Source organism: Dipodomys merriami, unplaced genomic scaffold, assembly GCF_024711535.1.
Source record: "Dipodomys merriami isolate MVZ:Mamm:240054 unplaced genomic scaffold, mDipMer1.0.p SCAF_84, whole genome shotgun sequence".
In the NCBI taxonomy this organism is placed as follows: Eukaryota; Metazoa; Chordata; class Mammalia; order Rodentia; family Heteromyidae; genus Dipodomys; species Dipodomys merriami.
The window spans coordinates 332,087-340,786 of NW_027206446.1; positions in this window are offsets into that span (position 1 = coordinate 332,087).

Sequence of the window (8,700 nt, forward strand, 5' to 3'; positions counted from 1 at the left end):
TAAGGAGGACTTGGGAGTCTCCCTCATCTCCTTTTCTTTCCCGTTTCCCTCCATCCATCTAAACAGTGAGACTCGTTGATGCGTGAGTTCCGAGGTTTATTGATTCGTCCACTGGGAGGAATTACGGTGTAAAGGAATCATGGCCTGTAATCCTGGCCGCTTGGGAGGCTGACATTGGGAGGATTCTGACTGGAGGCCGGTCAGGATTCTGTCTCCACCAACAAACCCAGCCTGGCTGTCAGAGCCTCTGACCTCAGTGTGTGTGTGTGTGTGTGTGTGTGTGTGTGTGTGTGTGTGTGACTCAGAACTCAGGCTTTGCTCTTCAACTGGCTTCACCTGCGCATGAGCTAAAACAACAATAACAAATAATTAGTGAAAGAATAATAATAATCATAAGGAAAGAAGAAGAGAATCGGATTCATGCCACTCTTGCCAATACCATTCTGGAATCTTTGTTGTCTCCTTTGGTGCCCGTTCTGGGGTTGAACTCATAGCCTGGGTGCTTTGTCCTTGAGTTGTGTGGGTTTTCTTTTTTGCTCAAGGCTGGTGCTCTACCCCTTGACCCACAGCTCAACTTCCAGCTTTTTGCTGGTTTATTGGAGATGAAGAGTCTCACAGACCTTCCTGCCTGGGATTGCACAATGCTTGCTTGGTGCTTTTGCATGGTGCTTGCTTGGTGCTTTCCACGGTGCTTGCATGGTGCTTGCTGAGTGCTTTCCACGGTGCTTGCATAGTGCTTGCTTGGTGCTTTTGCATGGTGATTGCTTAGTTCTTTTGCATGGTGTTTGCATGGTGTTTGCCTGGTGTTTTTGCATGGTGATTGCTTAGTTCTTTTGCATGGTGCTTGCATGGTGTTTGCGTGGTGCTTTTGCATGGTGATTGCTTAGTTCTTTTGCATGGTGCTTGCATGGTGCTTGCTTGGTGCTTTCCATGGTGCTTGCATGGTGCTTGCTGAGTGCTTTCCACGGTGCTTGCATAGTGCTTGCTTGGTGCTTTTGCATGGTGATTGCTTAGTTCTTTTGCATGGTGTTTGCCTGGTGCTTTTGCATGGTGATTGCTTAGTTCTTTTGCATGGTGCTTGCTTGGTGCTTTCCACGGTGCTTGCATGGTGCTTGCTGAGTGCTTTCCACGGTGCTTGCATAGTGCTTGCTTGGTGCTTTTGCATGGTGATTGCTTAGTTCTTTTGCATGGTGTTTGCCTGGTGTTTTTGCATGGTGATTGCTTAGTTCTTTTGCATGGTGCTTGCATGGTGTTTGCGTGGTGCTTTTGCATGGTGATTGCTTAGTTCTTTTGCATGGTGCTTGCTTAGTGCTTTCCACGGTGCTTGCATAGTGCTTGCTTGGTGCTTTTGCATGGTGATTGCTTAGTTCTTTTGCATGGTGCTTGCATGGTGTTTGCTTGGTGCTTTTGCATGGTGATTGCTTAGTTCTTTTGCATGGTGCTTGCATGGTGCTTGCATGCTTAGTGCTTTCCACGGTGCTTGCATGGTGCTTGCTTGGTGCTTTAGCATGGTGATTGCTTAGTTCTTTTGCATGGTGCTTGCATGCTTAGTGCTTTCCACGGTGCTTGCTTGGTGCTTTTGCATGGTGGTGATTGCTTAGTGCTTTTGCATGGTGCTTGCATGGTGCTTGCTTGGTGCTTTTGCCCAGTGCTTGTGTCTCTCCAAGCACCGAGTTTGCGTTGGTCTTGAAGGGGAAAAGCCAAGCATCACCAGGAAGACAAAATACAAAGAAACCGTTCCTAGCTTTGGAAAAATGAACTTCGGTAAGAACCAGCTCAGGGGGTTGATGTGTCATTGTCGTCGTTGTTTTGTGTTTAAGTATAAGAGATGCTTGGGGAGGAGCGAGAAAACGCTGCACCGGGCATGAACTAAACCGAGAAAAGCCACCCCAGAAACTCCTCAGCCAGAGTCACCCCCGTCTGTGTGAGGAGACAAGTTTTAACCAAATTACTCACACGGTTTAACACAATCTCGAAGTGGATGGAGGTGTTAATGGACTCACTTTCTCCCCAGCAGCGTGTGTGTGCGTGTGCATGTGTGAGTGTGCGTGTGTGTGAGTGTGTGCATCCCTGGGCTTCTCACACGCAGTGTGAACTTCCCTTTGATCATTCAGGGTTAATTATCTTGTCCATCTGGGAGTTGGTGGGGATCTCCTTTGGGTACATGTGTGTGTGTGGGAAACTGAGGCACGGATCGTGTGGGTTTAAAGGTCAAAGGTGGCTCAGGGAGGAGAATTGGGGGGGGGTGTTGGACCCTCCTTTCCCACCGCCGGTTCAATGTCTGGGATGGATAAATTGGATCTTTGAGGATGACAAAGGCACTTGGAGAATTAGGGAAAAAAATGAAATTAAATGACACAAGCAAGCCGCCCAATACCTTTTTGTGGTTACATCCGAACCTTGACGATCAGTTTACAAATGGTGGCAACTGTGCGCTGGCAATGTACATTTTTGAAGCAATCCACAGCTCTTTTTCCTTGGGGTTGATCAGTTGGAGATCAGAGTCTCACAGACTTTCCTGCCCTGGGCTGGCTTTGAACCGCGATCCTCAGATCTCAGCCTCTCCTGAGTAGCTGGGATGACAGGCGGGAGCCACCAGCATCCGGCTGTTTTCCTGTTCTTTTATCCATACAATACGGTATGCACACACAACCCGCAAAGCACGCATGCATATATAATGTATATATGTATATATACTCATTTAAACACAGCGTTCAGAAACACTTTGTTCCACAGTTGCAATCCTACAGTGCATCGAGCCGAGAGGATGCATTTGACATTCGTTTTTTTCCTTTTCCTCCAAAAAGTTTCTGGCAACCTTTTATAGCAAGAATGCCCGTTACCCTAGGTGAGGAGAAATAGATGAATTTTGAAGAATAATTAGAATTAAAAAAAAAAGACCCCATCCCACACCACAGGCTCTTTTACATTGGACTCTATAATGTAAAAAAAACAAAAACAAACAAACCCAAATCATCAGTCTATCTGTGATATTTTTTTTCTTCTCTTTTCCCTTCCTCCTCCGAACCTGCAAGATTTGGGGAGGGAAAAGGTGGCTCAACATCTCCGTGGTTTTGTGAACCCTTCCCACCGCCCGACAGTGATCTATGTAATATTTTTGTATATCTGACTTTGGCAGTTAGGCATTACCCCCTGTTAACATATTTCAATAAGTAATCGATTTGGTTTCCAGGATGCTGATTTAATTCAGGTTTCATTACTCGCCTCGTATTTATTTTGTAGGCGTGCTATTTATCATGGTCTCCGGGTGCCCTTTTTGCATTCCCCATTTTAGGATAAAATACTTAATAAGATTTGCATTTAAAAAATGAAAGAGAGAGAGCCCAAACCCCTCTAGCGAGCAACAGTAATTATGTCATTTGTATTGGAGTGCGGGAATGGCCACAAAGCACTAGGATAGTATGCTTCTTTTCCTTCTTTTAAAGATGGATAACCTTAAACAGTATTATATTACACATAAAATGACAGGCCTGGCAGAGGTGTTAAATGGGGGTCGTGTGTAGAGTCTCGATGATGGGGAAAGTTTTTAGTTCACTTTTGGACGGGGTGATCTGATCAGAGGGAGTGTTTAGGGTTTCTATTTCTTTCTTTCTATATAGATGTGTGTGTTTTATTGTAAAGATACTATACAGAGGGTTACAGTTACATGAGTAAGGTAATGAGTCCATTTCCTATTGAGCATGGTTACCTCTTCCTTTGTTTTGCCCCTACCATCCCTTCCTTCCCCACCTCCCCAACTTCTCCCTCCCCTGTGCCCCAAGTTGTAAAGTCCATTTTCAACAGAACGTCTGGTATACGTCTCATGGTTACAATGGGTCATCCTGTATCCTTATTTCAGTGTTTTGTTTTTTCCCTTCCTCTCCCCAAATTAGAAAAAGGAATCAATCAACAAGATGCAGGACACTGGAATCAAGTACAGTGAAAACAGGGGTTATACCATGGGGAAAGAACATACAAAAGAAACAAAAGAAAATCACACAGTGCATTATAAGTACATTAAAAACAATAGCAGCAGAGAGAAAAATCTCTTGTGTCCTTATCTTGGGGTTCATTTTGCTTAGCATCATCTTATCTGGTCATATGTACATAACTTTTGATCTTTTCTGCTTGACTCAGACATATACTAGATATTGCAAATAAGGGAAACCATGGGACCTATGTTTCTTTGGGCCTGGCTTACTTCACTTAATATAATTTGTTCCAAGTCTTTCCATTTCCTAACAAATGGGGCAATGCCATTCTTTCTGATGGAGGCATAGAATTCCATTGTGTATATATACCACATTTTCTTGATCCATTCATCTACTGAGAGGCATCTGGGCTGGTTCCATATCTTAGCTATGGTAAATAATGCTGCAATAAACATAGTCATGTTGGTAGCTTTAGAACTCAAAAAATTAAATCCCCAATCATAAATCCTCAAAGAAACAACCGCCCAATAAATAAGTGGGCTAAAGACTTCAAGAGAAACTTCTCTGAAGAGGAAAGAAGGATGGCCAATAGACACATGAAGAAATGCTCAACCTCCCTAGCCATAAAAGAAATGCAAATCAAAACAACATTGAGATACCACCTCACCCCAGTTAGAATGGCTATAATCAAGAACTTTAATAACAACAGATGCTGGAGGGGATGTGGACAGAAGGGAACCCTAGTGCATTGTGGGTGGGAGTGTGAACTTGTTCACCCACTTTGGAAAGCAGTATGGCTTAGTCCATGAGGAAACTCTGTTTCTGTGCAGGCTGTAAGCGCCGCATAGAATTAATTATTAATTAGTGTTTCCCCCAATCCACGTTTTAGTGTTCAGAGGCTCAAGTTTGTGGGGTGTCGGGGAGGGGTGCCCAAATAGAAACAGAAGCTGGGGAAGGGCTTCGGTCTGCCCACCTGACCAAACACGCCCTTTCTTTCCTAGCTGAATGCCTGTGGCTCCCGCCTGTCATCCCAGCTACTCAAGAGGCTGAGATCTGAGGATCACAGTTCAAAGCCAGCCCAGGGCAGGCAAAAGCTGTGAGATTATCTCCAATGAGCCAGCAAAAAAAAGAGCTGGAAATCAGGCTGTGGCTCAAGTGGTAGAGCACCAGCCTTGAGCGAAAGAGCTCAGGGACAGCGCCCAGGCCCTGAGTTCAAGACCCAGGACTGGCACGTGTGCACACACACACACATTCATGCATGTGTGCACATCTGTGAATGGCAAGTTAGAGACTGCTTTTCCTCTCTGGTTTCAAAGATAAGGAACAGGTATTTAGGGACTATTTCTGGATATAAAAACTGGCTGAACTTGTCCATAAAATGTGTGCGTTCTCAATTTGAGACTAAAACCTAGGGATCAGTTTGAACGGGTGATCACTTCAGATTTCAACCAGCGATGTACTTGATACAACCAATCAACGCGATGAACATTTTGGTGGCATGTTTTGCAGGGGTTAAACATTTGTGGCGATATACGTTATATAATATAATCAATAATTATACATTATCACGTATAATTGTAAAATATAATTAATTATATGTGATAATGCACAATTAAATAATAGATTTATAACTATAATATGGGTTACATAATTATTATAATTATATATTATATAATCATATACATTACATATTATATAATTATATATACTATAATATCTCATATATACATATAGTTATATACATATTATATATGTTATGTATTACATAAGTATTATAACTATATTACACAAGTATGTACTAAATAATTTATAGTATATAATACATTATATAGTATAATGCATATTATTTATTATACATATATTGCCATACATATTTCTATATATAATGTACATGCAATGGAAGTTCAACATTTTATATATAAGGATATATAAATGTTATATATAAAAATATACGTATAATGGAAGTTCGACATTATATAAGCATATGTACAAAATATATGTGTAATGTACATATAATGGAGATTCAATGTTTATATATAAAGATATATAAATGTTAAGTATATGAATGCATATACATGTTATAGGCAATGCACACGTAACGGAAGTTCAACGCTATATCTATGTTATATGTGCAAATGCATGTACGTGTTCTATATGTCACACACACACACAGTGGACATGCAAGGTTCTGGAAGTTTCTGGCGTGATGGGAAGTGCTGGTTTCCTGCAGCTGCTGTAACAGGATGAGCCGTGGAATCCGCAGGTTGGTGGTCAGTTCACGACCTGCCGTGGGGGGGTCGGCTGGGGTGGGGGGGTCGGCTGGGGTGGGATGGATGGGGGGTCGGCTGGGGTGGGGTGTGGGGGGGTCGGCTGGGGTGGGGTGGGGGGTCTGCTGGGGGGGTCGGCTGGGGTGGGATGGGGGGTCGGCTGGGGTGGGGTGTGGGGGGGTCGGCTGGGGTGGGGTGGGGGGGTCAGCTGGAGCATGGGGGGTCGGCTGGGGTGGGGTGGGGGGGTCGGCTGGGGTGGGGTGGGGGGTCTGCTGGGGGGGTCGGCTGGGGTGGGATGGGGGGTCGGCCCACGCTGGGGTGGGGTGGGGGGGTCGGCTGGGGTGGGGTGTGGGGGGTCGGCTGGGGTGGGGTGTGGGGGGTCGGCTGGGGTGGGGTGTGGGGGGTCGGCTGGGGTGGGATGGGGGGTCGGCTGGGGTGGGGTGGGGGGGTCGGCTGGAGCGTGGGGGAGTCGGCGGGGGTGGGGTGTGGGGGGGTCGGCTGGGGTGGGATGGGGGGTCGGCTGGGGTGGGGTGGGGGGGGTCAGCTGGAGCGTGGGGGGGTCGGCTGGGGTGGGGTGGGGGGGGTCAGCTGGAGCATGGGGGGTCGGCTGGGGTGGGGTGGGGGGGTCGGCTGGGGTGGGGTGGGGGGTCTGCTGGGGGGGTCGGCTGGGGTGGGATGGGGGGTCGGCCCACGCTGGGGTGGGGTGGGGGGGTCGGCTGGGGTGGGGTGTGGGGGGTCGGCTGGGGTGGGGTGTGGGGTCGGCTGGGGTGGGGTGTGGGGGGTCGGCTGGGGTGGGGTGTGGGGGGGTTGGCTGGGGTGGGATGGGGGGTCGGCTGGGGTGGGGTGGGGGGGTCGGCCCACGCTGGCTGGGTCATTCCCGGGGTCCCCCCCCCAGCTCTGCCCCCTGTGCTCAGTCTCGGGTCTCCTGTCCCCCGTGGCATTTCCCCTGGTGCCCACGCGTGTCTCCCAATTTCCCCCCACCAGAAAGCCCGTGGTGATTGTGTCACAGATGGCACCCCAACATTTGGGATCCATAACCCCACATACATGTGTGCGTGTGTGCGTGTGCGCGTGCATGCTGATCCTGGGTCTTGAACTTGAGCCACAGCGCCACTTCTGGTTTTCTGGTGGTTCCTGGGAGATCACAGTCTCATGGCCTTTCCTGCCCAGGCTGGCTTTGAACCGCGATCCTCAGACCTCAGCCTCCCGAGTGGCTGGGATGGCAGGCGTGAGCACGGGTGCTCGGCTACATCCTTGATCTTGACATCGTGGGCTGAACACTGGCCGCATCTCCGCAGCTGCAGCCCAGCCGACTCCTTGCCATACGCTTATGCACACACCCACATTCATGCATACACATGCATATTCACACACACCTGGGCTGTCATGTGTGCACACATGTTTATCCACACGCATGTATAGCTTTATATTTATAGGCACACATGTTGGCGTGCATATACACGCACACCTACACGCACGCCACCATGCGTGCACGCTTATATCCATGCATATATGTGTGTACGCATGCGTATGTACATACACGTTGTCATGGTGCATATGTATAGACCCACATACGTGTATGGATGTGTATTTATTGGTTGTCATGTGTCTGTATGCATCTACACACATGACCATATGTATTCACACGCACACTTGCCAAGTGTGTATACATAGATGCACATGTGCGGATGCACCTATACTTACATGTGCACACGCCTTCATGAACATGCACACACGTGTGCACATGCACATTTACACATGCACATTTACATATACACATGCGGTCACGTGTGTACTTGGGTACCCCACACATGGACACATACATATTTACACCCACACACATGTTGGCATATGTGTATATGTATTCGTGTGCGCACACATGCATGTTGTCACACACAAGCGTTCATAGCCATGCATATCTGTGCATACGTGTATATTTACATATCCCCATGCTGTAATGTGTGTATATGCATATACTCACACACATGCATATATGTGTATAGATACACCTTTTGACCAGCCTATATGTGTATATTCATGTGTCTGTGGGCACACATGTACAGATGTGTATGGACATTTGTCACAAACACTTACGGATATTCCTGTCCACACACGATCGTGCGTGTGCAATTGGTTTTGTATACCTACGCCGAACTCTGTGTAGCTGTACACGCATGATCATGTCGCTTGGGTTTGGCTGTGTGCTGTACAACGCCTTTCCATCCTGTGGCTCTTGGAAAGGGGCTGGCGTCCTTACTACAATACCTGTGGCCGTCTTCATCTTATTAGGCTGCAAACCCCGTGGCCTGGGAGCCTTACTTTATCATTCACGCCGGGGTTCGGAGCAGGTGGCGCAGAAATGATGAATGGAGGGCGGGGTGTTATTACTCAAGTCTCATTGGTGACAGTTGACTTCCGGGATATTTATTTCACATTTTTCTTTCTGGCTGTGTGTGTGTGTGTGTGTGTGTGTGTGCATGCACGCGCGTGCACCTGTGTGT